Raw genomic sequence first — 26,000 nt, 5'->3', positions numbered from 1 at the left:
GGGTGCAGAAGGAAGAAAATAAAACTCCCTGCTGTCTTGTCCTCACCCTGGATTGAGGCATGTAAGGCCTAGGAACAGGTGGAGAGAACAAGGTTCATCCTGGCCACAGTGACAACCGAAACAGCAGCCTCCTTGAGCTTCCCTGGGCCTTCCTGTCAATCTCTCTGCATCCCCCATTCCCCGGGGTGAGGAGCCTCAGAGTTCAGTGGAAGACTCTGGTTTCACAAGGCTTCAAGAACACAGCAATAACAAACCCTTTCACTGTTAACAAGACGATGCAGGATGTGGGTGGGGGGTGAGGGGGCCCCCAGTGGGGGTGATGATTGCCTGGGCGCAGGGTAAGTTAGAAGAGTCACCTCCTAACTGCTCACAGCCTAAGTCTTTAGGGCTGTGCTAGATCCTCATCCTACATAGTGTTTGGTGGACTAGCAGGACAGGGAGCAGCACCCACTGGCGGCTCCGACTGGTCACAAAGTGAGACTTTGCCTAGGGAACCATTACACAGTCATACATCTGGAGCTTGCAGGCAGAAGCCTAGGCAGCTGCCCCTGGAGGGTTTGGGGGCACAGGAGGATCAGATGCCAAGACAGAAATGAAGGTTCACCTGCCATGAAGCCCAGTCTCAGAGGCTTCCCCAAGGGACTTGAGTGTGAGATTGAGAGTCAGGGCAAGGTGGCATGATTGGTGGGCGGTTCTGAGTGTCTCTTTCCGCAAGGAGAGAGGGCTTTGGAACTTCTTACGCCACTTGGGGGTTTGCCAAGGGCTGAGCTGTCTCTCTGTCTAATGAGGTGAGGATGCTACGGTATGAACTGAACCTAGGATCGAGCCTGGAACCAGCCAGAATGCTTGTGTCCAGGAGGGTCTCTGTGTGCTGAACAACACTTCGTGAGCACCCTCGTAGTTGGTGAGATCGGGAAAGGACTTGGAGAGCTTGTGTAGATTCTCCTTGGGGGGGGGGGAAACCATTGATCTCAGGCAGGAGCCTCTGTGACTCACTCACTTTGTGCCTCTGGATTTCAGGTTTTCATTCTGTAACACAGAGCAAGACTGGGGCTGCTGGCAGTGGGGGCCATTAAATAAAATTATACAGAGCCAGGAAGTGGTGGTGCACACCACTTGGGAGGCAGAGGCAGAGAGATCTCTATGAGTTCGAGGCTAGCCTGGTCTAAAGAGGGAGTTCCAGGATAGCCAGGGCTATACACAGAGAAACCCTGATTGAAAAAATTAATTAAATTAAAATCATAAAGCCCTTTGGAGAGAGCTAGCACATACAGCTGCTCAGTTAGTGGCTGGTGTGACAATCATTAATAAAGAAAGCAGCATGCCATATCTGTATCATCTAGTCTGATGGTTCTCTACAACACCTCACATCTGTACCATCCAGTCCGATGGTCCTTTACAACATCCCACATCTGTACCATGCAGTCTGATGGTCACTACAGCACTCCCCATCTGTACCATCTTGTCTGATGGTCTACTATAGCACTCCCCATCTGTACCATCCAGTCTGATGGTCATTACAGCACCCCACATCTGTACCATCCAGTCTGATGATCATTTCAGCACCCTACATCTGTACCATCCAATCTGATGGTCATTACAGCACCCCACATCTGTACCATCCAATCTGATGGTCTCTACAACACTTCTTATCTGTACCATCTAGTCTGATGGTCTTCTACAGCACCCCACATCTGTACCATCCAATCTGATGGTCTCTACAGCACCCCACATCTCTACCATCCAGTCTGATGGTCATTACAGCACCCCACATCTCTACCATCCAGTCTGATGGTCTCTACAACACTTCTCATCTGTACCATCTAGTCTGATGGTCCTCTACAGCACCCCACATCTGTACCATCCAGTGTGGTGGTCATTACAGCACCCTACATCTGTACCACCTAATCTGATGGTCCTCTATAGCACCCCACATTTGTACCATCCAATCTGATGGTCTCTACAGCACCCCACATCTCTACCATCCAGTCTGATGGTCATTACAGCACCCCACATCTCTACCATCCAGTCTGATGGTCTCTACAACACTTCTCATCTGTACCATCTAGTCTGATGGTCCTCTACAGCACCCCACACCTGTATATATACAATCTAGTCTGGTGGTCACTAGTCATACTCAAACTTTTATTAAGTTTTAAAAAAAAATATATTTATTTATTTTATGTGAATACTGTCACTGTCTTCAGACACACCAGAAGAGAGCATCAGATCCCATTACAGATGGTTGTTGAGCCACCATGTGGTTTCTGGGAATTAAACTCCCTACCTCTGGAAGAGCAGTCAGTGCTCTTAACTGCTGAGCCAACTCTCTAGCCCTGATTAAGTTTTAAAAGAATTAAAATTTCAGTGCTTCAGACTAGCCGCCCTGCACTGAGGCTTAGTAACGATGGTGGCTGCCATACTAGATGGACCATCGCATACCATCTCATCACTGCATCATTTTCACAGACGGTGCTGATCTTCTCCTCCCAGACATCAACAATTTTGGATTATATGGGACAACTCCAAACCACTTCTAGCAATGGCTATGTGCTCCGTATCCTTGGAAACATAAGGCCTGTTACAGCCCCAAACTATACCAACAAGGATGGAAAAGTTGCCCCCCAGCTACAACAGAGAAATCAAGGCTGGACATAGCAGCCCATACACGCCTGTAATCCCAGCACTTGAGAGATAAGGGCATAATGACCAAGCGCTCATAGTTAGCCTCGAACAGAAATCTTGTCTTTAAAAAAAAAACTGACACATTCCAAAATCCAATCAAAGGTGACAGAGCTTTAATCTGGGCAGAGGAGGGGCAGGAGGTTCTCCATGAGTTCAAGGCTAACCTGGTCTACATGAGTTTCAGGACAGCCAGGGCCACAGAGTGGCCTGTTTTCAAAACAAGAAAATCCATTTACAGTCCATTTTAATGATCCATTGGCTTTTAAATCAATGCATTAAGATTCCACAGTCTGGAAATATCACTACCACACTACCAAGAGCCTTTTTTTCTTTTCCTTTTTTTTTTTTTTTTTTTTTTTTTTTTTTTTTGGCATAGGGCCAGAGGAACTCAGAAAAGATTCTAATAAATGAAGGAGATGGAGATGCAAGATGGAGGGAGAAAGGGTGGAGTCACCTAGAGACAGAGACTAGTCTTCTTTCCTGCTGGGACTAGCCAGCCTCCAGCTAATGCTGATGGGGAAAGGAAGGAGCCTCCTGTAGGCCTTAGGTCCAAAGGGAAAGGAGGACCTGGGGCAGGCAGGCAGTCTTAGGACTCTTCCTTCCTTCCTTCCTTCCTTCCTATCTACCTTCCTTCCTTTTTTCCTTCCTACCTTCTTTCCTCCCTTCTCTACCCTTGCCCCCTCTCCCATGCAGCCCTGGAGCCCTGGAGAGAGAGGGTCCCTAGTTGAACAGTCAAGGAGCAGGTGCTAGAGATAAACACTAGAAGGGAGGAAAATGGTCTCTGAGAAAGGAAAGGCTCCCAGGCCTAGTGCCCTGGTCACTTCCCAGTACTTCCCAAACAAGACGATGTCAGCTTTTGTCAGTAATGCCTGTCTACCCACACCTACCTGTTGGAGCAATTCTGCTCTGCTGAGAGGCCCAGTGCAAAACAAAAACTCTAGTTCACAGCCCAAGTACAGAAACCAAGCAAGAGGTCCTTCTGAGCATGTGTGGCAGGCCCGTAAGTGACATCCACCCCAGCGGGTACAGCAGTTCTCTGTAATTCCCCGGAGAGCATTAGATAAAGGCTGTCTGATTGCATTTGTGGCTGGCACACAGGGCCAGTCTGTCCCTTCCTTTCCTACATTCTACTTCCCCCTCTTTCTTGGCCTCAACTGCCCAGAAACTTGGCTCCCTCTGCTCCTGGCCTCCTGGGTTTAGTGACCAGCACCTCCCTCTTATTGTCCTGGTTTCTGTTTGCCTCCTGGAAACCCCACCAGAAGGAAGCATTGCAGAAAAGCCATTAAGGGTTGAGTTTACCCTGTCTCTCAAATCTGCCTTTAAGACCAGCATGGCAAGTGCCCTGATCCAGAGACAGTCCCCAGGCGGGTGGGGCCACCAGAGGCATTATGTCATCGAATCATCTTCCTCCCAAGAGAGACAGAGGGAACAAAAGAGCTCTTAGCAAAGGGGGGAAGGGGTATATGTCAACATTTCATCTTTGATGACAATTCCTTTTTAAAAAGTGATATGAGCATATACTCTCTCACACACAAATACACACTCAAAGACAAACTCTCTTACACATACATATTCACACACGCACTTACACATGCTCTCTCAAACAAATACACACTCATACACAAACTCACACACGCAAACACATACACTCAAACACACACTTACACACATTCACATACAAATACACACACTTGCACTCACACACACACACACTCACACACACTCTTACACACACCTCTGCAGGCACTGCGCCCATTGCCTCTCACAAAGCCAAGAACTTTTGTCCACACTCCTGGTCACATTACCAGAAGGTGTCAAGGAGCACAAGCAGTACTGAGGGGGAGGAGACACACTTTGAGCGGTAGGGAAAACCAACCTAAAAGCAAAAGATTTGTTCTTCTTCTTCTTCTTCTTCTTTTTTTTTTTTTTAAGATTTCAGTTTTACTCCCAAATGACAATTTAGCCTTTTAATTTGTGACTAGTTCATCCCCAATTCTGCCTGCAGTCTGTCCCACCTGCTCCTCTCCACAGCCCACTCACTGTCCCCATCTCCTACCGCTGTGTCCCTGTGAGCCTGCTTTGCTCAGAGATCCTGGCCCCTCTCTGGAGACAATGGCTCAGAGAGGGAAGAGCCTCTGGGCTTTGCACACAGGGTAGCTTCATGAACCCATTGTCTCCTCCACAGGACAGGCTGTGCAGATGCGTCTCTGGCTGTAAGGGTCGTCCCTTAACTGAGAACCAAACCATTCTGAAGAGTTCCTTCTCACAAAAGGAGGTGAGCCTAGAGTCTGGCCCAGCTGAAAATTTGTGGTGTGACAACCCCACCCCCACCCCCGGCTGATGAACACACACAGCTACCGTTTCTTCACCGGCTCCAGAACCACAGAGACAACCATATACCGAACCAACAGACACTTTACTCACCAGCTCAGTGCGATCCCTAGTCTCTGCTGCCTCTAACTCCTTTCACACTCAGGAATAGGGAAAGGTTTCCCTTTAATACCCAGCAGGTCCCTGTGGAAAGCAATCATTAACAGCCACACATGCTGACTGGCCTTAACCCCTTCAGTGCTGTGCTGCCACAATCCAGCTGCTGGACTGTCCTGTCCCCTTTGCCTAGTGCTGATCGAGTGACAACTCTTAGCTGGCTGCCATCTACCTTCATAATGCTGCTGCCTCCTCTGAGGAGGAAAGCAAGGGCCGGGAGTCCCACCCAGGCCTCCTCACCTAATTGGAGCACGTCTACAACCTGAGGCGCTTAACTCTGGCGCGGTGCCCAATTGGATGAGCCCACATTATGAAATATTTGCCAGGCAGGCCAATAGAGAAGCCAGGATCCAGGGGGAAGGGATGATATTTTTTATTTATTCCTGCAGGAGGGTGTACAGACAAAAGTAGTCATGGCATCCATAGCCCTGGGATAGAAGCAGAGAGAAGGCCATCTCAGAATCCTGAAGGCTTCCTAAGCATTGAACAATTGCTGCTGAGCTATAGGGTTCTTCTTCTCCCTCTTCTTCTCGCCCCCTCCTCTGCCCTAGTCAGGAGTGTAGAGACGGGGGTGTAGAAACACGAAGACACCAATGGTGAAGAATCGTGTAAGCATGGGTATTCTTTATATTCTAAAGTTGAAGAAATCATAGGTGCATCTTTGGAACAACACGCAGGTGACAGGTAGGCAGGCTTGGGAGAGGCCAGAAATCCCGCCTTTTCTCTTGAAAAATAGGGAACCAACTTAATCTAAATCCAGTAGAAAAGTGTCTGTGCGGAGCACATGCAGATCTATGCAGAAAATGCTCAGATGAGCGGCTCCCTGCTTGTCCCTCAGCATGGTGGGTCCCTTGCCAACATGTTCCTCATCTGAGGAGGACATCAGGTAGTCTCGAGGCTGAGGCAAAGTCAGAGCATCCCGCAAGAGCACAAGAAACGCCACGGGCATGTACTTATTGAACAGTTACTGCCTAGGGAGCACGGTGCCTCTATGTGAAGCCTACCTGAGGTCTGCTGTTGTTGCTGTTGTGAGCATAACTGAAATACCATAGGAGAGCAAAATACAAGTTCCTTCTGCTACACACACAGTTGGCACCCAGCTTCCTTACAGCCCCAGATGCATGACTAGCTCTGCGCCTCAGCAGCCGGCCAGCCGGGTTTAGTAACGCGCTCTTCTTCTTATCAGCTTGGTTCCTGTTTGCCTATCAGTAAGGCAGCCACTGTGGCTCGGGACCCTCATTCACAGCAGCCAGGGGGCCTTATCTTATCTTCAGTAATGCCTTCCTCGTCCCCTGTAGCCTAGCTTGCTCTGGCTTCTTAAAGGGGCTGTACTACATTCACACCCACAGCATTTTCCCTCAAGAATATGCCAGAGATCTATCTGTGTGTTTGATGCAGGGTTTGAATTTACTATGACCTCCTTGCCCCTCCTCACCTAACCTTCACGGCTGCCTCAGGGCCACTCCTGAAAAGAACAAGATGTTGGAAGATGTTCAGAAGACAGTTTGAAAGCTTATGACATCAGGCAGACACCCAGCACCTCAGGTTGAACAGAGGTTGAAGGGGTAGGAAGAAGCTTGGGATATAATATTAGTTGTATTTCCACGTATTAGCAACAAGCAATGAAACACCATTTATAATAGTGGGAAAATACTAAATGCTTAAGGCTAAGCTTGACAAGAGATGTAAAATCTATGTGTTGAAAAGCATGATATAAATAAATAGATTTAGATAAGATCTAAAGAAGGAGAAATTGTTTCCTTGGGTCAGAGGACAACATTATTAAGATATCTATTCTCCCAATATTTTTCTATTGATGCAACAAAATCTTAGCAAGTTCTTTTCTAGAAACGGAGACAAGGCAAAACCTAGACATAGAAATTCAAAGGACTTAGAACATCCTAATCAGAAAACTTTTAAGAAGAATAGATCCTAGCACTCAGGAGACAAAAGTGGGAAGATCATGAGATTGGCTACCTGAGCCCAATGAGACCATGTCTCTCATAAAAACAAATGTAGCTCAGCTGGCAGAAGGCTTGCCTCATATACACAGGCTCTGGGTTTGGTCCCCAGCACTAAGAGCTGCAAATCTCACCAGTACTGGGGGTGAGGGAAGGAGAAGCAGGAAGATCGAAAGTTCGGGGTCATCTTTGGCTATACAGCAGGTGGGGGGGGTGGGAGCAGATGGAGCCATGACTGAAAATATAGCTTCATCGTAGAGCACCAGCCTAGCATGAGAAAGGACCTGAGTTCAAGTCCTACCACGGAAGAAAAGGAAGAAATGGGGCGGGGAGATGGGAGATGCAAGATGGAGGGAGAAAGGGTAGAGTCACCTAGAGACAGAGACTGACTGGTTCTCTTTCCTGCTGGGATACAGCCAGCCTCCAGCTAATGCTGATGGGGAAAGAGAAAGGAAGGAGCCTCCTGCAGGCCTTTGGTCCAAAGGGAAAGAAGGACCTAGAGGGGGTGGGGAGCTGACACCAGATAGGCAGTCTTAGGATTCTTCCTTCTTCTCTGCACCACCTGTCCTTACCCGTATAAATAAATCAATCCATATATGATAAATTTGATTTCAGTACATGGCACTGGACAAATAGTAGATCCAAATGTCAACCAACCAATCACGGGGGAGGGGACCCTCATGGGACTGAAAAGATGGATCAGATGTTAAGTGTACTAGCTGCTCTTGCAAAGGACCAGGGTTAGATTCCCAGCACCCATATGGTTGCTCCCATATCCATAACTCTAGTTCCTTGGGATCTGATGCCCTCTCTGACCTCCAAGAGTACTAGGAACATACATGCATGTGCATGTGCGCATGCATGTGCACACACACAATAAATAAATAGTACAAAAAAAAAAGAAACCCCATGACTATAAACTCAACCAGCTAAATAGACCATAGTCTCAAGAACAAGAGCTAAAAGTTCATTTCTAGAAAAAAATAGGAGAGAAAAATCTCAGAGACTTTGGGGTTGTCTAAGAACTCAATAAAACAAACTTATCAAATAAAAAATGTTCTTTCCGCAAGGACATTGCTCCAAGAGCAAAAGGCCATTAAAGAGTATGCCACATATAGAACTGACATGAGACTTCCACAAGAACACATAAAAGGCACAAAACTTATATGGAGACAGAAAACACCAAAGGAGATATGGGAAGTGCACAGCATAATTATCATGAGATGCAATGTGTGCACCCAATGTGTGGGAGTGCCAATAGATTTAGAACAACTAAAACTGAAAGCCTGACCAATGCCCAGTGGTCCAGCAGGTAGAGGCTCTGAAACAGGTAGGAATGGTGCATCTCTCCGGGGGAAGCAGGCTACTTCCTGAGAAGCTAAAGGTACAGTCACCACAGAGCCTGTCCGTTCCACTCCTGCATATTTACGGAGAGGAATTACAGCCTGTGTTTACACAAAGACACAGACACCAATGCTCACAGCACCTCGGTACGATAGCTCCAGGCTGAAAAAAACTATCTACAAACCTGTGAATACAACACAAATTTACAGGACAGGATGGCACTCGGCAAGAGAATAAATTACTAATGTAGGCAACAAGATGAAATAGATGGATCTCAAAACAATTACATTGAGTGAGAGAGCCCAGACCTCTCCAAGAGAGAGTACGCACTGTAAGATTATATTATAAAATGCTTTAAAAGTTGCAAGCTAATCTACAGTGGCAGAAAGTAGACCAGGGCAGCCTGAGGACAGGGTGGAACAGGGATTACAAAAGAGACAGGAAGCAATTTGGGGGAAGTGATAATCTCTCTCTCTCTCTCTCTCTCTCTCTCTCTCTCTCTCTCTCTCTCTCTCTCTCTCTCTCTCTCTCTCTCACTTGAGGCTGAACCTAAGACCTTTCACTGAGGTCTATTACCCTGTCCTTTATTATCTTAACTGTGGTAAGAAGATTACAAGTTTGGGGCCAGCCTGGGCTACACAGTAAAATCTTATCCCCCAAATTAAAGAAGGCAAACGTCTCACAACAGATATTGCCTTAGCCTCTAAATCTATGCCATTTTTATGTTAATTATAGTTCAGTAAAAATATAGAAAAGAAAAGCCTTCACCTGAAAATGCTTTAGATAAAGTTTCCCTCCTCCTAATCCACGCCTTACGTTTTAGGTGTGGATGAAGCTCAGAGATGGGCAGAAGCCAGCCTTCCTTTCCTAGAGTTCTCAGATGAAATCAGCACAGAGCAACAGGGATCCTGACCAACCTGTGTTTTTCTCATGCCTCTGCAGCAAGTAATTCAGGCAGGTCAAATGTGTGCACATAGACATAAAGGGTCCCTTGTTTATGCTGGAAGGTTGTATTATGTCAAACACAACCTTATGATTCAGCAAACAGCCACTACCGTTTCATTGGATTCTTTTGTGGTCCATGAGGCTGACAGGAAAGTATTACCAACTCTAAGGAAACACGGAGGCAAGGGGCCAGTGTGGGTACAGGGGCTTGCTGTGCAAACTTGACAGCCTTAGTTCAATCCCTGGAACCCAGGTACAGGAAGGGAGAACTGACTCCATAAAGCTGTCCCCATACCTTCACATACCACCTACATACAGCACACATGCATCCGTACTCCACATCATACGTGCACACAATCATAATGAACAAATGAACATACATGACTCCAGAGCTCTGAGGGGGTCTTGGATAAAATAACCTACCCTGAGGTCTTTCCAATTGCAGTCTTCCTCCTAGTTCAGCAAAGCTGGGTCCCTCTACCCTGGCTTGGCTCTCAGAAACCTGGGGAATGCAGACCCACATCCTGTGCTTTCTCAGCCCCAGGTGTGGACAACACTCCCAGAAGCTCTGGAAGTGGCAACAAACAGCAAAAGACCTCGAAGGGAGGGAGCAGGATCATCTGAGGGGAGCCGTGATATCAGGACAGGGAGGGCTCGGGTATCTAATTAGATCACACATTTGATGCGAAGAGGGGGAAAGGCCAACCAAACACCACTCCCTAGCCGGAAGTCTAGTGGGTGTGGAAGCAGCTGGAAACTGTTAGACCAGAGGCTCCCAGCCAAAGGCCTCTGTACCCTTCCTCTCCCTCCTCTCCTTCCACACCCTCCCTCTGTTCTGGCCAGCAGGAGAACAGCCTCTGGCTGGGAGCCCTACCTTTCTCTCCCTTGTTCTGAGGATGGGCACAGGGGTACAAAGCATAAGGGGGACCCTAATCTCAGCAACCAAGACTTATCCCACCCTAGTGCAAATCTAGAATGGTTGTTTTGCCCCATTGCTGATAGAACCTGGGTCCTTGGGAGGCAAGCAAGTGAGCACCATCACTGCCACTGTGGCAATATTTTTTTTTTAAATAAAAACTAATGCAATAAAAAGGCACAAGGAACACCAACATGTCATGTCAAGACAGCAATGTGTTTAGGGCATTTTCCCTCAGCCTTGGGCTCCAGTGTGGCCTGGAAAGGTACTGCTGAATTTAAAATGGCAAAGGTTTTTCATGATTTTTTTTTTTTTGGTAAAATGTACTAAAACATCCATCTATGGGACTGGAGAGATTGCTCAGTGACTTAGAGCACTTGTTGATACTACAGAGGACTTGGGATCAATTCCCAGCACTCACATGGTGAGTGGCTCACAATGGTAGCCCCGGTTCCATGGGATCCGGCACCCTCTTCTGACTTTCATGGGCATATACATGGTTCATAGACATATATGTTAGCAAAACATTCATATGCACAAAACAAATTTTTTTCAAGTTAAAAAAATATTATTCATCCTGTTTGGTAAATTTTTGGTGCACTTCGACCCCACCCACATTTAAATTTTATGCCTGAGAAAGATGCCTCAAGATGCTTATCCTAGGCAACCCAGCTCAGGGCTGAGGTGGAAGAGCAGGAGGTGGAGACTAGAAAGACAGGACATGAGCAACAAGAAAAGCTCGAGGCAGATAAGAGCCGGCAGTGGCTTTCCTGAAATAGCTTTGAATGATGTTTTTAGTTTAAGTGTAAAGTGAAATTTGGACTGTGTATTGGATAATAGAATTGTAGCAACGTCGAGTTTCCAGCATTTGCTAATTGGTCTGTGGTTACGCAAGAAAACATCCTTGTTTTTAAACGTTTTTTTTTCTTTTTTCTTTTTTTTTAAGGGAGTCACAGCTGTCTGACTGTATTAGCCAAACCACCCTCCCTCTCCAGCCCACACTGTAGAGGCAACAAAAGAGCAACAGGACAAAGGATTGTGGCTGGGACATTTGCTTCCTGAAACAAGAATTAACCTGGGACCCCCCTGAATCTTTCTCCTTTCCCCCAGGAAAGCCTGACAGTTGGCACAGATGAAAAAGGAAATTAAGGCACCATCCTGGGCCACAGCATCAGCAAATCACCTATCTGCCTTCACCCCCAGACCCAGATACCTCTGAACTGCTCCCCAAGAAGGAGCCAGGTCTGGTGATCCACCTGGGCTCTGCTAAGGAGGTGAGCAAGCTGGAGGAGGCCCAGGATGGAACTCGAGCCAGCCTGGTGTCAGTTATGCAGCATGAAATTCCCTCCGTACGCTCCATCTGCAAGCTGACTCTTCTGTTTGTTTGCACTGCATTGAACTGGCATTAGTCTTGAGGTTTAGGACTCTGGAATAGGCCTCACTCCTGTTCCTAGCTCCTCCAATTACTGCCTACAGAATTCTGAGAGAGCAACTGCACCTCTCTTCCTTCCCTCAGCTGTACAAAGGAGAAAATACCAGGATTTTACTCACAGGTTTGCTACAGGATTAGAGGAGATTACACGAGCGGAGAATGGGAGATGAACCCCAGCATTTCATAAGCGTTTGGTGGATGCCAGTGGCTGTTACTGTCGGCCTGTGTCAACCTGCACTCTTTGTTCATCCCTCATAGATGAAGACCAGTTCTCACTACAAAAGCTCTTGGTTCGGTACTTTGTCACAGAGGGATAGATGCTTAACAATTGGTCCAAAGGAGGGGAGTGGTAGCAAGCACTTAGGGGGGCAGAGACAGGCTGATCTCTTTGAGTCCTAGGCCAACCTAGAGAGAGAGAGAGAGGGAGAGAGAGAGGGAGGGAGAGAGAGAGAGAGAGAGAGAGAGAGAGAGAGAGAGAGAGAGAGAGACTTGTTTCAAAAGAAGCCATCCATCAGGGGAACACCCAGAGAGGATGTAACTTCACTCCTACCATTCAGTAGGGTAAGAGGAAGAGTGCCCTGTCTTCAGGACCTGCCTGGACTACATGGAACGTTCACGACCAACCGGTAATACCTTGTCTCAAGAAAGAAAGGGTGGGAAGAAGGGAGGAAGAGTACCCAGAGACCCCCCTCCTCCGACCAAATAATCACCAAAGCTAGATCTTCCTGTCCTAGCAGCCAGGGTAGGCAGTGCCAGAAGGTCTCCGGTGAGATGCCTGTCCCAACAGCCTTAGTATGTGGAGGTGGACACTTCCCGGGTGTCCTATCTTACTTGGGCATTGAAAAGCAGGTCAACCCTAGCAATAGCTCCTGCGCAGAAAGAGTTGACTACAAAGTTCCACATTCCAGCGCTTTCGCTGCAACTGCTTGGCTGTAGGGCGGGTAGGTTCCTCCTCCCTTGGGACACAGCGGACATGAGAGAAGGGGTCCCATTGCCCTTAAAGTGAATGAGAGGACAGAGGAGGCCACTGTTAAGTGCATCCGGGAATCATTTATGACAGCTAACTTCTCACCTGGAGCCCCTCCCCATCTTAGAGATGCAGATTCAGCTGGAGAGAATGCACGGTAAGGGGAGGAAAGTAAATATTCAAAAGCTGGGGAGCATCTTCAGGGTGGGCAAAGGTCAGGAAGCAGTCGATTTAGCCCAGATGGTCCTTCTGTGACAGCCGGAACAGGCCATCCTTTAGCCATAAACAGCCTCTCGAGAAGCCCCAAACCACACGCATGCACATGTGAAGATGCTGATGAAACACAGCTGCTCCTGGGTGAGCGGAGGCTCGTGGGAGGGCAAGGAGGGAAGGGGGTGGACACGTGTGTTGTGTGTTTCCAGACACGTTGGCTGCAGGAGCAGGTTGGGTTTCATGACACCCGACGCTCCAAGAATTTGGGAGACTACAAATACAGATTTATATGTTAGACGAGGCTTTGGGCGTGAGGGCTGCATGCTAAGCTCCACCCCGTCTCCCGGTTTTTTTCTGACCACTGACATTCACTCCGTGCTTCTGTTTCACTGACTTTTCTTGCCCCTGGCTCAGCACTACTTCCTTTTCCTCTCACATCAAGCTTTGCTTAACCTGATTTATTTCCAGTGGCAAAGAGCATTGAGAATGCCCACACCTTAGATTAAATTCTGTACCGCTCAGCGGAGGGCTTGGATTTTGCAGGCTCCCTTTTCTGTCTGGTTGTGCGGCCTCTCGGGGCATCAGCAACTTGCAGGGTAGAGTCCCTCCCCACCCCACACACTCGATTTGAGCAGCCCCACCTTCCCCAAAGGGCACCGCAAAGCCTCCTAAGCAGCCAGGAAGGGTGAAACCTCAGCTCCACCCACTGCCTGGCCCCTTACATTCCAGCCCTGCGCCCAGAGTTTGACCTCCTCTCTGGCTGGCTGCAGATATGTTTTAAGCAGTCCAGCTCACACGGGGCCCCTCCAGACCATGCCCTGGTCTGCACGCACACCCACGCTTTCACTTGCATGCACACTTACTGGCTCCAGAAAGGTCAGGCAAGATGAGAGGGAAGAGTATCTCTCTCTGCAGCACCCACCTACAACAGGACACAGATCCTCGTGGGCCTACCTCCTCCACACGGTGAACCAAGGAGAGGGGCTCAGGACCCAGAGGAGGAACAGTGGGCAAAGGAAGCTCTGTGCCCTGGAAGCTTCTCCTGTGTTATCCTGGGACATGGGGTGGGTAAGCACAGGGTTGTTACCACCCACAGAGAAGCCTCCAGAGTCCTCCCTCCCAGCCAAAAGAGAAAGTAAAAGAATTCCATGACAGGGTAGAGATGAAGACAGTTTCCATGGACCGTGTCATGAACTGTTGAACATACCTTTCCCTAAGCCTCCTGCTGCAATCACACGTGTCTGGCATGTACCATAAGACCTGTAAGCACATCCTTTTGGAAAAGCATGGCTTGTCTAAATATAAATTATATGTTGTGTGTACGCCTATCCTGCCCCACCGACACACCAAAAACTCTCGGAACAAAGACCGATCTCCTTCAGTTTCCTTCCATGAACCCCCATTCTAGCTGAGCTCAGAGGTCTGCCCAGGAAGGGCTCACTAGGGCAGAGCTTTTCCCTCTACCAGCTAAGAGAGGAAAAGCTTTCTCCCCCTCATCAGTGTGAGCAAGAGGGATGTTGGGAACCAGTTGCCCAATGGTGAAGTTAAGAACAAGTTTATCCCTCTCCAGCTTCCATTTTGTTCTGCAGTATAAAGCTAATCAAGGTAATAAATAGGCTCGTACGTACTTTCAACCACACCAGTCATGCAGAAGATGACCTCACCATTCTCAGGCTCCCAAGGTCTAGGTCCACCCGAAACAAACAAAGACAAAGCATCTCTCCCTGATTCACTGCGCTTTGGGTATCGTTAGATATCAAAGTGTCTCTGTGTGATTCTTTGCAGGTTTGGCCTATCAGCCTCCCAAAATCTATTAGTACAGAGGAGAGAGAAGAGGTAGTATCTTGGCTTGGGACCTTCTGATGGCCTCCTTCACTTCATAGCCTCCTCTCGACTTGCCTGAACCTCGACACCGTTCTCATGGTCCACAGTTGCCTGTGGTTTTAGGACATCTGTAGTTGGGAGAGAGAAATCTAGCCCAGTGTTCTCTGCCTCTTCTTGTGCAGATGAAGGCCTCTTGTCTACTCTGCTGTTTCTTCAGATGGAGGGAGGGGGGAGGGGCTACAGCCAGTGAGATGTGGTCCCAAATTCCTAGGCCTAAATCCTCACGGTCACATAAAGAAATAATTCCATAGTCACTAACTAGATGGATTCCAACCCAAGCCAAACGGAATGACTGTGTCCTCAGGCTCTGAGGAGTGAGGCACAATGGGGGGTTCTGTCGTCACTACAAAAGATGGGATTCAGCAAGTGCTGAGCTTCCCAACTACCAAGCTGTGACATGCTCATTCCCTGGTGACTGATGAAACACCTCAATCTGGCCTTTATTAAAAAGATACAGTTCTACCCATGGGCAGAGGAAGAGACAGAACAGTCCGGGTTCTGGGTCCTTTCCAGGCACAGGGAACAGCCACGCTTGGGCTCCTTCAGTCACTGTCACTTCAGTCACGAGTCTACTGGGCCCTGTGGCCAGGCAGGTGAAGTGGCAACCTGTCATCTTGGATCAGAGAAACCTCTCTTTGCAGTGGTCAACCATGCCTGCAGAGATTCAGAAGGTCAAAGGACTGAGAGTAATAGCTATCGACAGCCCGGCTGTAGAGAGACACATAGATTACCTTCTTCGGGGCTATCACAGAAGGGGCAGAATGTGTAAGAGCTGGAGGGATGGTGGGAGGGAGAGCCGTGTGAAATTCTGACTTTTGGGCAGGACAGAGGCTGATACACTCTTGACCTGCCCAAGACCATCAACACCCTGTTGTGGAATTTTCATATAGTTAACATTGATGGTAGGGGGAGAATATTTTCTTCAGTATACAGACAGTGGCAAAGGACCCACACTCAGGTAAACAACCACAATGAAATGTATAGAATCTCTCTCTCTCTCTTTCACACACACACACACAAACACACACACACACACACACACACACACACACACACACACACAGAGGGGGGCTAGTAGTGAAGAGAAAGGAGAAGGAAATCACCAAGATTGGGATGGGGAAAAGAAGAGGGACAAAGGAAGTGTGATTTGAATATATCCCTTACATGTGTATAAACATAAAGCAAATTCTCATGCAAGATTGCTTAGAGGCATGAAAGCTCGCCAAGTAAAATCTTTGTCAGAGTAGAGCCCAAGCCACCACAGTCACCATGGGGATAGCCATACTCCCGAAACCTGGCACCAACATACTGGGGACACAGGGTAGGCCCTTGATCTCACCTTGCCCAAGTTCCTTCCTGGGAGTGAGGACTACAGTTGAGAGAAGAGGGACACCACTCCATGTCCATGAGATGAACACTCCCCTTCCCCCTTCTCCTACTATGGGCTGCCCAAAAGTCTAAAGTTCTTCCCTGCACCAGGGGACAGGAGTGAGCCACACACAAAGGACAACAACCAGCTCTAAGACAGTCGGCCTCTTGACTCTAGTTTGTTCTCTCTGACAGAGAGATCTGAGAAACACTCTAAGCCTCTACAATCAAACCTTCAACTCATAAGCTGCTTTTGAGCAGTTTCACTAACTTGGGTCTGGAAGTCAAGGCTAGCATAGGGGTGCAAAGTGGAAAGTACCCAGCACCCCCTCTAGACTTTACATACAAGGCTGATCAAGGGCAGAGTAGAAGTAACTGAGAAGGCAAAGGTGGGGGGCAAAGATGGCAATGGGCAGAGAAAACAGGTGGGCTGACTCTAAAGCACAGAAAAGCATTAGGGATGCTCGAGAGAACGTGGCCAAAGGATAAGTGGGTATGGCTGTGACAGTGAGCTGTGGTCCCTAAGGCGAGTGGCAGGTACTGATACCCAAAGGACTCTAAACCAATTGCCAGTAAGAGGATAGAGCTTTGAGATACAGTGCCAGAGGACAGCATTACTGAGGAGAGGACAAGCCTGGCATCCTGGGTCCTCTGCTGTCTCAGAGTGTTGCAGTAAATATTTTTTAAAAAAGAATTGCTTATCTCTTTATTGGCCCCGAGGTCTCGCTCTGAGAGCGCCATTTTTAGTATGGAGTCGAGCGCACAGACTCTGTAGCTCGGTTCAAGCCATCCCCACGGTCTCATTCCATCCACACGACTCTCTTCCCTGGCGGTTTTACCCCGCCTGCCCTACTGCCTCCATCTCAGAGTATTTCTTTATCCCAAATCCCAACACAAACACAACTCTAAGGCCCGATAGATTTCATAGAGATTCATATATTCAATTCTCAATCCACAAACTCTCTACACAACAAGATTATATCAAATGGACAAGGAATACAAACTGCCCTTCTATATGAGATATTAGACATATGAAATCCTTAAAAATGTTCATAATTACTTAGCTCCAATAAAGCCCACCTGGATCTAATTCATCCTTTCAGAGGTCCATCTTGGAACTTCCCTCTCAGTTCTCCCCTGTCCTCTGACCTCTGATCCTCTCTCCCTCCACCTCCCTTCCCCTGCCCAATCACCAGCTCTTGCCTTTATTTTACTAATTAAAATGGGAAGGTTTTGATGAAGTCCCAAGTACACAACTAGGCAGCTCTTCTTGGGGAAGCAGAATTAACATTAAAATACAAACAGCTTCAGGACAATCTACATCAGAGACTCACGATTCTTCCAGACCGTAGGGCCCTTTTTGCACAGATGGTCTTTAAGAATGTCCTGTTTTCCGCTACCAGCTCCATGATCCAATAGTGCCTAGAAGCAGATCCTTACCCCACTTCCCATTCTGCAATTGGCTGGAGCAGTTATTCCTTATTCCTATAGCAACTAACTTGCCACCATTCCTGCTGAATATCTTCCCAGTGAGGAACACAGACAGCCCAGACCATACCTTCTGCAGATCATCTAGGGCTTTAAACTGCTTAAAGTTCACAGACAGCAGGCTCTTTTGTACAAAGAAATACCATGAACACAGGGACCTGGATATTCAGAGTTCGACTCTTGCCTGCCGTAGAGCCATCTCAAGATAGGAGTGGCCATCTGAAAGCACTGAGAAGGTGGGTGAGGTCATGGCATTGCCCGTGCCCCCACACCATTGTCCAAACAGCAGAGCGATGTCCATCTCTCCAATGAGTTAAAATCCGGCTGTGTCATCCGTCACCAGATTGAATTAGCACTTCCTTTGACTGTTTTTTTTCACATTGCTAATGAAGACCTGTGAGACCCTCTAATTGAATTCTCCCTGCTTCCAGCTGCACATCCCTTTCCTGCTTATCTGGGAATAGCGATGCTCGCAAACTCCTCTACCGACGGCCCAACTCCATGCAAGACTCCTCCAAACAGGGCACAGGAGTAGCTCTCCGCAGAGCTGGTTCTGCCGCGGATGGCTCTTCTCTCATTACACATGATTGCACTTGTTCCTGGCTCTCACAGCCCCCACAAAGCCAGCTGGATTCTTCTCCTAAGCCACAAACTGAGCTCAACTTTAGCTTCTCTGCTGAGCTTTTCGCCTACTGGGATCACAGAAGTCAGTGTACAAGCTGACAAATGATACCTATCAGAAAGTACCTTCCCAGTGGGGAAAGATGCCAAGCCAGGGTTGCTCCGATCCTCCCTCACCAATCTACCGCTCATACCTAGAGAGGTAAGATTCATGCAGCAGTGGAAAATGCCCGGCTCCATGACAAATGGACCTGGACTGGCATCACAGCTCAGAGGCTTACCAACCAAATGTCTGAAGAGTCCTAAGCCTGTCTGAGCCCTCGCTTCCTTGTCTGTGAAATGGGAAGCTTAGTTCTGACCTAGAGATTACATAAGACACTACATAGTCTCAGGGCCTTCAACGCATTTCAAAAATCCCAGAACACCTAGACAAGGCTTTCTCCTGATGTGGTGGCAGGAATCAACAACCAGACTAGAACCTATCTGGCAACAAAACATGTCCTGACCTGGCCTGAGTCTCCTCACAGCCTCTATCCCACTTCTGTGACTCTTGAAATCAGTCTTGCCACAGATACATTAAAATGACTGCAGAGGACAGGCGTTATGTCACATGCCTTAATCCCAGCGCTAGCGAAGCAGAAGAGGGTAGATCTCTGAGTTCAAGGCTAACCTGGTCTATAGAGTGAGTTCCAGGACAGCCTGGGCTACATAGAGAAACCTTGTCTCAAAAAACAAACAAACAAATGAACAAACAAAATGGTTGAAAAGCTGCTCCAGTCTCTGCTGGATTTGTATATAGTATATAGCATGTGTACTATGCCTATCACCCTAAAATCCTTAGGCCCTCCCTGAAAAGGAGCAGGGAGCTAGATAAACCCCTTCTCTAGTCTGTTCTCCCCAAGACAGAGGTTTCAGGGCAATCACCAGAGTTATATAAGCTAAAGATGTTGATAGCCATCTGCCTTATCACCAACCTGGAGAGGGTCTCTGGGTTCCTGGGACCTGCAGCTGGCTCTCTGTAATTCAAGTTGGCATGAGGTTGAGGAGAAGAGGCAAAGCCCAGCCCTTTATGAAAGCCTGCTGCTTGCCTACCCTGAGCGGATCTGGCACAGGCAATGTGATGCTGTTATTTGGTTGAACCTCAGGTATAGACATGCCTGAAGATTCCAAACATGCCTCCCAACTCCCCACCTCATTGGGTAGCCAGTGCTTTCCCCACCTTCTCATGGCCTTATCTGCACTGTTGGTGCCCCATGGGCATCCCTAGGGGGATAAATGGCCCAAATATGGCAAACACTGAAAGAAGGGGAATCTGAGCTTATGAGAACTTGGACCAATGGGAGGAAAGGATTCTGAGCATTAGGAGGTGCTGAAGATGGGATGTTCCGAAGGTGAACGGGGAGCAAACACGCCACCATCCAGTGGAACAGGTTTGGCACGTTTCTTCTGATGCCATCTCATGGCCCCAGGAGATTTTTATATGGGAAGCTAGCTCTAGTCAATAACAGTAAGTGGTGTTGAGCAATTCCTCTCTTCAAGTCTCTTGGCTCCAGTCAGTCATTGTAGGGACTTACTGATGAGCAGTCTGGGATCAACCTTCTTAGAGGCCCGGTCATCCCAATGAGCTTCCCAGATCTGGTCCTGGATCTGCTCAACACATAGCTCCATCCTGCTACCTCCCAATAGACATCAACCACTGGCCAGAAGACCTGAATTCTAACTCTGGTAGCATTAGCTCCATCCCATAGAACAGTGAGGTCTTCCTGAAGTTCCTGGGGACGATCCACTGTCTACCACCTGGAGAACTACCCTGTGCATGGTTAACAATGGGGCAGTGGCAATCTAATCCAGAAGTCTCCAAGGACAGAAGGGCTGAGTTGCCTGATATCATGGAAGATTAGAGGCTGCCCTAGCTCTGGAGCCTTGGATCCCATGGCAAAGCTTGGAAAACTACGGAAGGACCTTCTTGACCTTTGCATCCAAAAGAAGGCATGCTGAATGGACCACCTATCTGCCCTCCCAGCTTGAATATCTTTAAGGAAACTCTTATCTCCACGAATTTGGCTGGACTCTCTGACTCTCTCTTCTAGACCTATTCAAAGCTAGGAGAAAGTTTCTATCAGTCAAGCTTGGTACTGTGTGCCTACAACCCTAGCCATTATGGAGGAAGGCAAGAGGAGCATCGTAAAACTATCTCAAAATAAAAACTAATGTGGTGGCAGAGGGGGCTGGAGAGAATGGTTAGGAGCACTGACTGCCCTTGTTGGAAATCAGAGATGAGTTCTCAGCATTCATGTTATAAATTACAACTACCTGTAATGCTCTCTGGACCCTGCAGGCACTTGAACCCGTGCGTGCGCGCGCGCGTGCGCGCGCGCACACACACACACACACACACACACACACACACACACACACACACAAACTTTTTTTTTAAAGATCTTGGACTGGATCTCCATGGTGGAACAGGAGCAAGGCCCTGGGCTCAACTCCATCGAGGAGCTGGGAGCCCTCAGCAATAAGGGATTTCTATTTTGTGGTGTCTTGTTTAGTTTCTTGTTTTGAGTCAGGGTCTCACTATCTGTCTGGGCTGAAGCTCACTGTGTCCAACTCACAGAGCCCCATCTCCCTGTCTTCCAAGTGCTGGGATTAAAGGCAGGTACCACCACACCCAGCTAGTATCAAAGACTTTTCTGAAGAAAGCCACCAGCAGTAGAAGTACCAGAGGTGACTTAGGAGAAGAACGTTACCATCACTGGCCTTCCCCTAACTCCAGTGAACCATGGATGGACCCTGTTCTACTGTGTACTCTCAAGTGGCTGAGATCATTTATGTGCAGTTCTTAGATCAGTCTTTGTTTTGTGGCCCTCACCATCGAGTTTGAACAGCCCATAGTATCTGCCAGGAGTTCCAGGTTCAGGCTTTACCATATCACCGTTCCAGAAACCTTACAGAGTGAGAACTCTCCGGCACCTGGGCTTGGCCCTCTGCAACCTCAGACAAGCTCAACACATTTCTCTGTGCCCCAGCTTGTGGTCTACCACATACCCCCACTTCTGAAGAAGGGCCAAAGAATGCACCTCAAAAAAAGAGAACCCAGTTCAATTTCCAGGGTGGTTCTAATTTAATCTCCCTGCAATGCTTCTGCGCCTACAAGTCCACACACATGTTCAGAGAAACCACAAGCCTGAGGTTCTGGTAACTGAAAATCCTACATCTCTGTTGGAACCTCAGGTCTAAATCCCCAGAAAAGGAATAATTCTGATGTTCTTTTTAAAAAAATTTTTTTAAGATTTATTTATTTATTATATATGAGTACACTGTAGCTGTCTTCAGACACACCAGAAGAGGGTGTCAGATTCCATTACAGATGGTTGTGAGCCACCATGTGGTTGCTGGGATTTGAACTCAGGACCTCTGGAAGAGCAGTCAGTGCTCTTAACCACTGAGCCATCTCTCCAGCCCAATTCTGATGTTCTAATGCCTCTGAGAGTCTCCAATTTGGAAGAGTTACAGTCTATAGTTGAGAGTTCAAGAGACACTGAGACTTCCAGCACTATAAATTGAACATTGTAAATGCCCTTTCCCTGACCACATAAAAAGATGTTTCTAAATGACTGACAATGGGTATCAAGACCCCCAAGTGCAAAACAGACCTTGTACTGCTCCCAAACTATAATCCACAAACCCCCTTTGTGGTTTTCAAGGGCGGATGATGTCATCATTTCCAGAAGACAACTGTGGGCAGGAGCTGTGAGCACCAGCCCAGCAGCTTGGAAAGGAAAGCCTTGGTGTCATTCAAGACATGGAAGAGGAAATAAGAGCTGACCCTTGGCCAATGGCCTTATTTTGGAGAGGAAACCTCCTTCATCCCAGGAACAGAGAAGCCAACACTCAGTCTGAGTTCATAGGGCATGAGGGCTCCAGGAAAAGGTTCAGGAGCTGAGCCTACAGGAGGCTGCCTGACAGAGGCCTTAGCAGAGGGTCTGCTTAAAGAAAATCCTGGAGGCAAAATTTTTGAATTTCATGGGCCAGCAAAATTTCAAATATTGAAATCTGAGGAACCAAATGTAAGCCTGCCAACTTTTTGTTTTTGCCAAATAAGGAAGCTGTAAAGCCCAACAACCTTCTCTTCTCACTGTCCACCCAGGAAAGACGGAAAACTGGAACTTCAGAATGGTTTAACTTGTCTCTCATCACAAGAGAAGTCCTTCACACGAAACACAGTTTGCTTTCCAAAAGGAGGAGGAGGAGGAGAGGGAAAGGAAGGAAGAAAGGAAGGAGGGAGGGAGGGAGGGAGGGAGGGAGGGAGAGAAAGAGAGAGAGAGAGAGATTCTCTTTACTTTTCTCAATTCTCATCTGTCTCAGACCAATATTGAAACCTTGGGACGCAGAGAGCAGATGACCTCTCCATGTCTGTTTTTCTAGCTTGAGCCTAGAAGTTAAGAGAAAGATCCTAAACTTTGGAGATTTTGACCTCCCTTGATGCGGGCCATGGGTATGTGGTGGTGGGGGTCACAGGCTCGATATCTTGGACTCTGGGAAGATATCATGCCAACTACAGAGCACCAGAAAGAGTTTGGTGATTCTTAAATTAATGTTCACCGAGGTTCCTTCTCCATCCTGGGTCCCCATGCTTCTACGGGACCCTAATTTTATTGCCCTCTTTACTGCTTAAATCAAGTTGAGGACAGAAAGACAATTTGGCTGAGATGATAAATAATACCTGAAATATGCAGTCGGCTGTGGACAAGGCAGTCAGCATCCCATCAGCAAGACACAGTGGAGGCCACAGAATGGGGCTTCTCCCCCTACTGAGCACTTGGCTGAGGGGTGGGCTTGGGGTGAACAAGCAGAGGGAGGCACATATAGAACACAGAGCTGAGCTGAGTGACCAGAGGGACAAGTGCCAGGACCAGCACGAGGACTAGGAACCGGATCATGAGTTTACCGCTTCTACCCACTGACTCACAGGGAGCAGCATCTTTCAGCTCCTTCCTTGTCTGCACCGGGGGAATAGGTGTCCTGCCTTATTACGGGGAGCCCCGTGCAGTGCCAAGAGTGGGAGGACGGAGAGTGCGTGTCCCACACAACACTGCTGTGGACCTGGCTGGACACTGATACCAGCAATGGTTGTTACTGCTGCCTGTGGGCTGGAACCCTGCACGGAGGCTTCTACTAAGCCGTCAACACTGGGAATTCTATTTAGAAGAAGCTGGCGACATAAGTGAGAAATGTTTTCTTTAAAGTCCCATAATTTAAAAATTAACCGGGGCCGGAGAGATGGCTCAGTGGTTTAGAGCACTGACCGCTCTTCCAGGGGTCCTGAGTTCAATTCCCAGCAACCACATGGTAGCTCACAGCCACCCATAATGAAATCCAATGCCTTCTGGTGTGTCTGAAGACAACTACTGTGTACTTGTATACATTAAATAAATAAATAAATAAACAAATCTCTGAAACAAATAAATAAATAAATAACCACAGCATGCAAACTGCTAATTACACTGTTGGTGAGGAGCAGTTTGCTTGCCCCCTCCTATCCCCACCACAGTTTCATGGCACTGAGTTCCTGTGTTCAAAATGTTTTTGCCACATTCACACATCGATTTCCTCAAAGGCAGCAGGCAGCGCTGGTTTTCTATTCCAGATTACATCTCCCCAGGGAGCAGAGAACTCCTGGGTGGTTGCAACTTTAGAACATCAAAGTTTGGGGTTCCCCAGCACCCTCTGCTCCCCATTTCCAACCATCCCAAGTCTGTCTCTAGCTCTTCCAATGCATACCTCATCACCCCCGAACCTACTTTTCAAAACCCACCTCCATGTTCTTGCTGAGCCCCATTCATATCGGCCCACCCACCACCCCAGCCAGATCTCTGCTAAATCCTGCCTCACAGCGGGTGCTGCCCACAAGGCCGGCGACTGCTCAAATGGGCCTTGGCAGCAAATCAAAGCCGCCTGCCCATCAGCCTCTATTAGGCAGTTTGCTGCCTCTTGCAGCTTGATAACACGCAAACCCAGAACAGCATTCAGCCAGCCTCACCCTCTGTCACTAATCATGTTCCCATCCAAATATCTGTATCCAGGCACAACGCCAGCCCCACCCACCTAAGGCATTGGCCTCCCTCCGGCCCCGCATTGAGAAGAAAAGTGCTCCTGGCATGTGTCTCTCATAGCTCTGACTCTTTCTGCTGGTTCAAAGTAACTGTACAAGGAGATCGTGCCAGAAGCCACTGGTTAGTTAGTTACACCAGAGGGGAATCAAGGCCTCCACACCACAGCTCTCAAAGACATGAGTTCGCTGAACACTCCAGTACAGACCCACCTCTGTAAGCCCCTCTCTGATCTATGTACATAGATAGTCATATTTTGTTCCAGAAATTAGATATCTCCATGGGAGCCCCAAGGACAAGGGATCTGGGATCGTATTTGTTAGAAGAGAAGGGGGACACCCAAAAGGGAGAGGGGGCAAAGGAGACTTGCACCCTTGCTATGAATGAGCACCCCTTTATTGTCACATAGTCCTCTCTCTGGTGTTCCCTGAAAGGCAGCCCTAGTCCTTCCGAGCTAAGACCTCCAAGATCCCTAATTTTACCTTTTGTGCTGAGAGTTAGAACCCAGCCGAGAGACGCAGAACGCCCGCTGACTGAGAAGAGAAGGAGCAACACTCCTGTTCCAAGAAAAGTGCCCGTGGTGGCAGCCGTGACAGCTGCCTCGGCTTCAGCTCCCATGAGAAAGTGAAGGAGCCTGGAATGAAGAATTTCCCCGGCCTTCATGCAAGACTCTCACACCAGCTCTCTCTCTCTCTCTCCCCCTCTGCTCCGGTGCTAACTGAAGAAAACACTGGCTGAAAACCCAAGAGAACAAGTGCTATGTGCTATCTGAAGCTGCAGGTTGGCTGGGTCCTACATAACCCAACACACCCCAGATCCTCTGCCTGCCGCCTACTGCCCGCCTTGCCTTCCGGTACTTCTGGATTGCTCCCTGGTAGCAGACAGCCCCCTAGCTGCAGTAGCTCCTGAAAGCAAGCCCAGCAAACTGTGCAAGCACACAGAAGAGTCCTGCCAGAAGCTGTCTACCACTCTCTCAATCCCAATCCCCACCAGTAGCTCAGGTACCAAGATGGTCACAGTCATAAGAGTGCTGGCCAAACTCCCAGCTTAGGAGCAAACATTTTGAGATTTTTTTTTTTGGTTTGTTTGTTTTGATCAAGGAAGAGTGTTGCTTTATCGTTCTGATTGTAGATATGAGTGTGACAGACAGAAGTTTTTAAACATACCTTTTTCTCCTCTCTTTCTTCCAATGCTCTGCATAGTGCCCCCATAGGGCCACCCCTCCCCTTATGCATGCACAGAGAACACAATCAGGACACGTGAGAACGGCAAAAGACTGTAGCGGTCACGGTGACAAATGAAATGGCCTGGCAACCTGACTTGGCATCCTTGGCTGGCAGATTGGGAAGAACAAACTTTAAGGCCTGATACTCTACTCACCGACTTTGGGGGTGATCCCTTGACTTCTGAGTCTGCATGTGTCCAACTATAAAATGATGTTAACAATGCTACCTCATGGTATCAGTTCAATAAGAGAAGGTGCTCCAGGCAAGAGGCATACATCAGACACTCAGCAGATACCCACTGTCCCTCTCCATCACAACTCCACAACCGGCTTTATTGGTTTTCTTCTGAC

General features: G+C 48.1%; 1 protein-coding gene across 8 annotated transcripts in view; it reads right to left on the bottom strand.

Moving 5' to 3' along the window:
• The window catches only part of PLEKHA6 (pleckstrin homology domain containing A6), a 74,758-nt gene extending 49,688 nt beyond the window's left edge, over window positions 1–25,070 (bottom strand). For all 8 annotated transcript variants that reach the window (XM_080918450.1, XM_080918454.1, XM_080918452.1 and 5 more), the window contains exon 1: window positions 24,907–25,070. The gene's annotated coding sequence lies outside the window, so the exon portion shown is untranslated. The remainder of the gene's footprint in view (window positions 1–24,906) is intronic.
• Between the last annotated feature and the right edge of the window lie 930 nt (window positions 25,071–26,000).

This window comes from Micromys minutus, assembly GCF_963924665.1.
Source record: "Micromys minutus genome assembly, chromosome: 6".
Classification (NCBI taxonomy): domain Eukaryota; kingdom Metazoa; phylum Chordata; class Mammalia; order Rodentia; family Muridae; genus Micromys; species Micromys minutus.
Note: the sequence above shows the minus strand (reverse complement) of the source record. Positions and strands in the feature narration are given on the sequence as shown.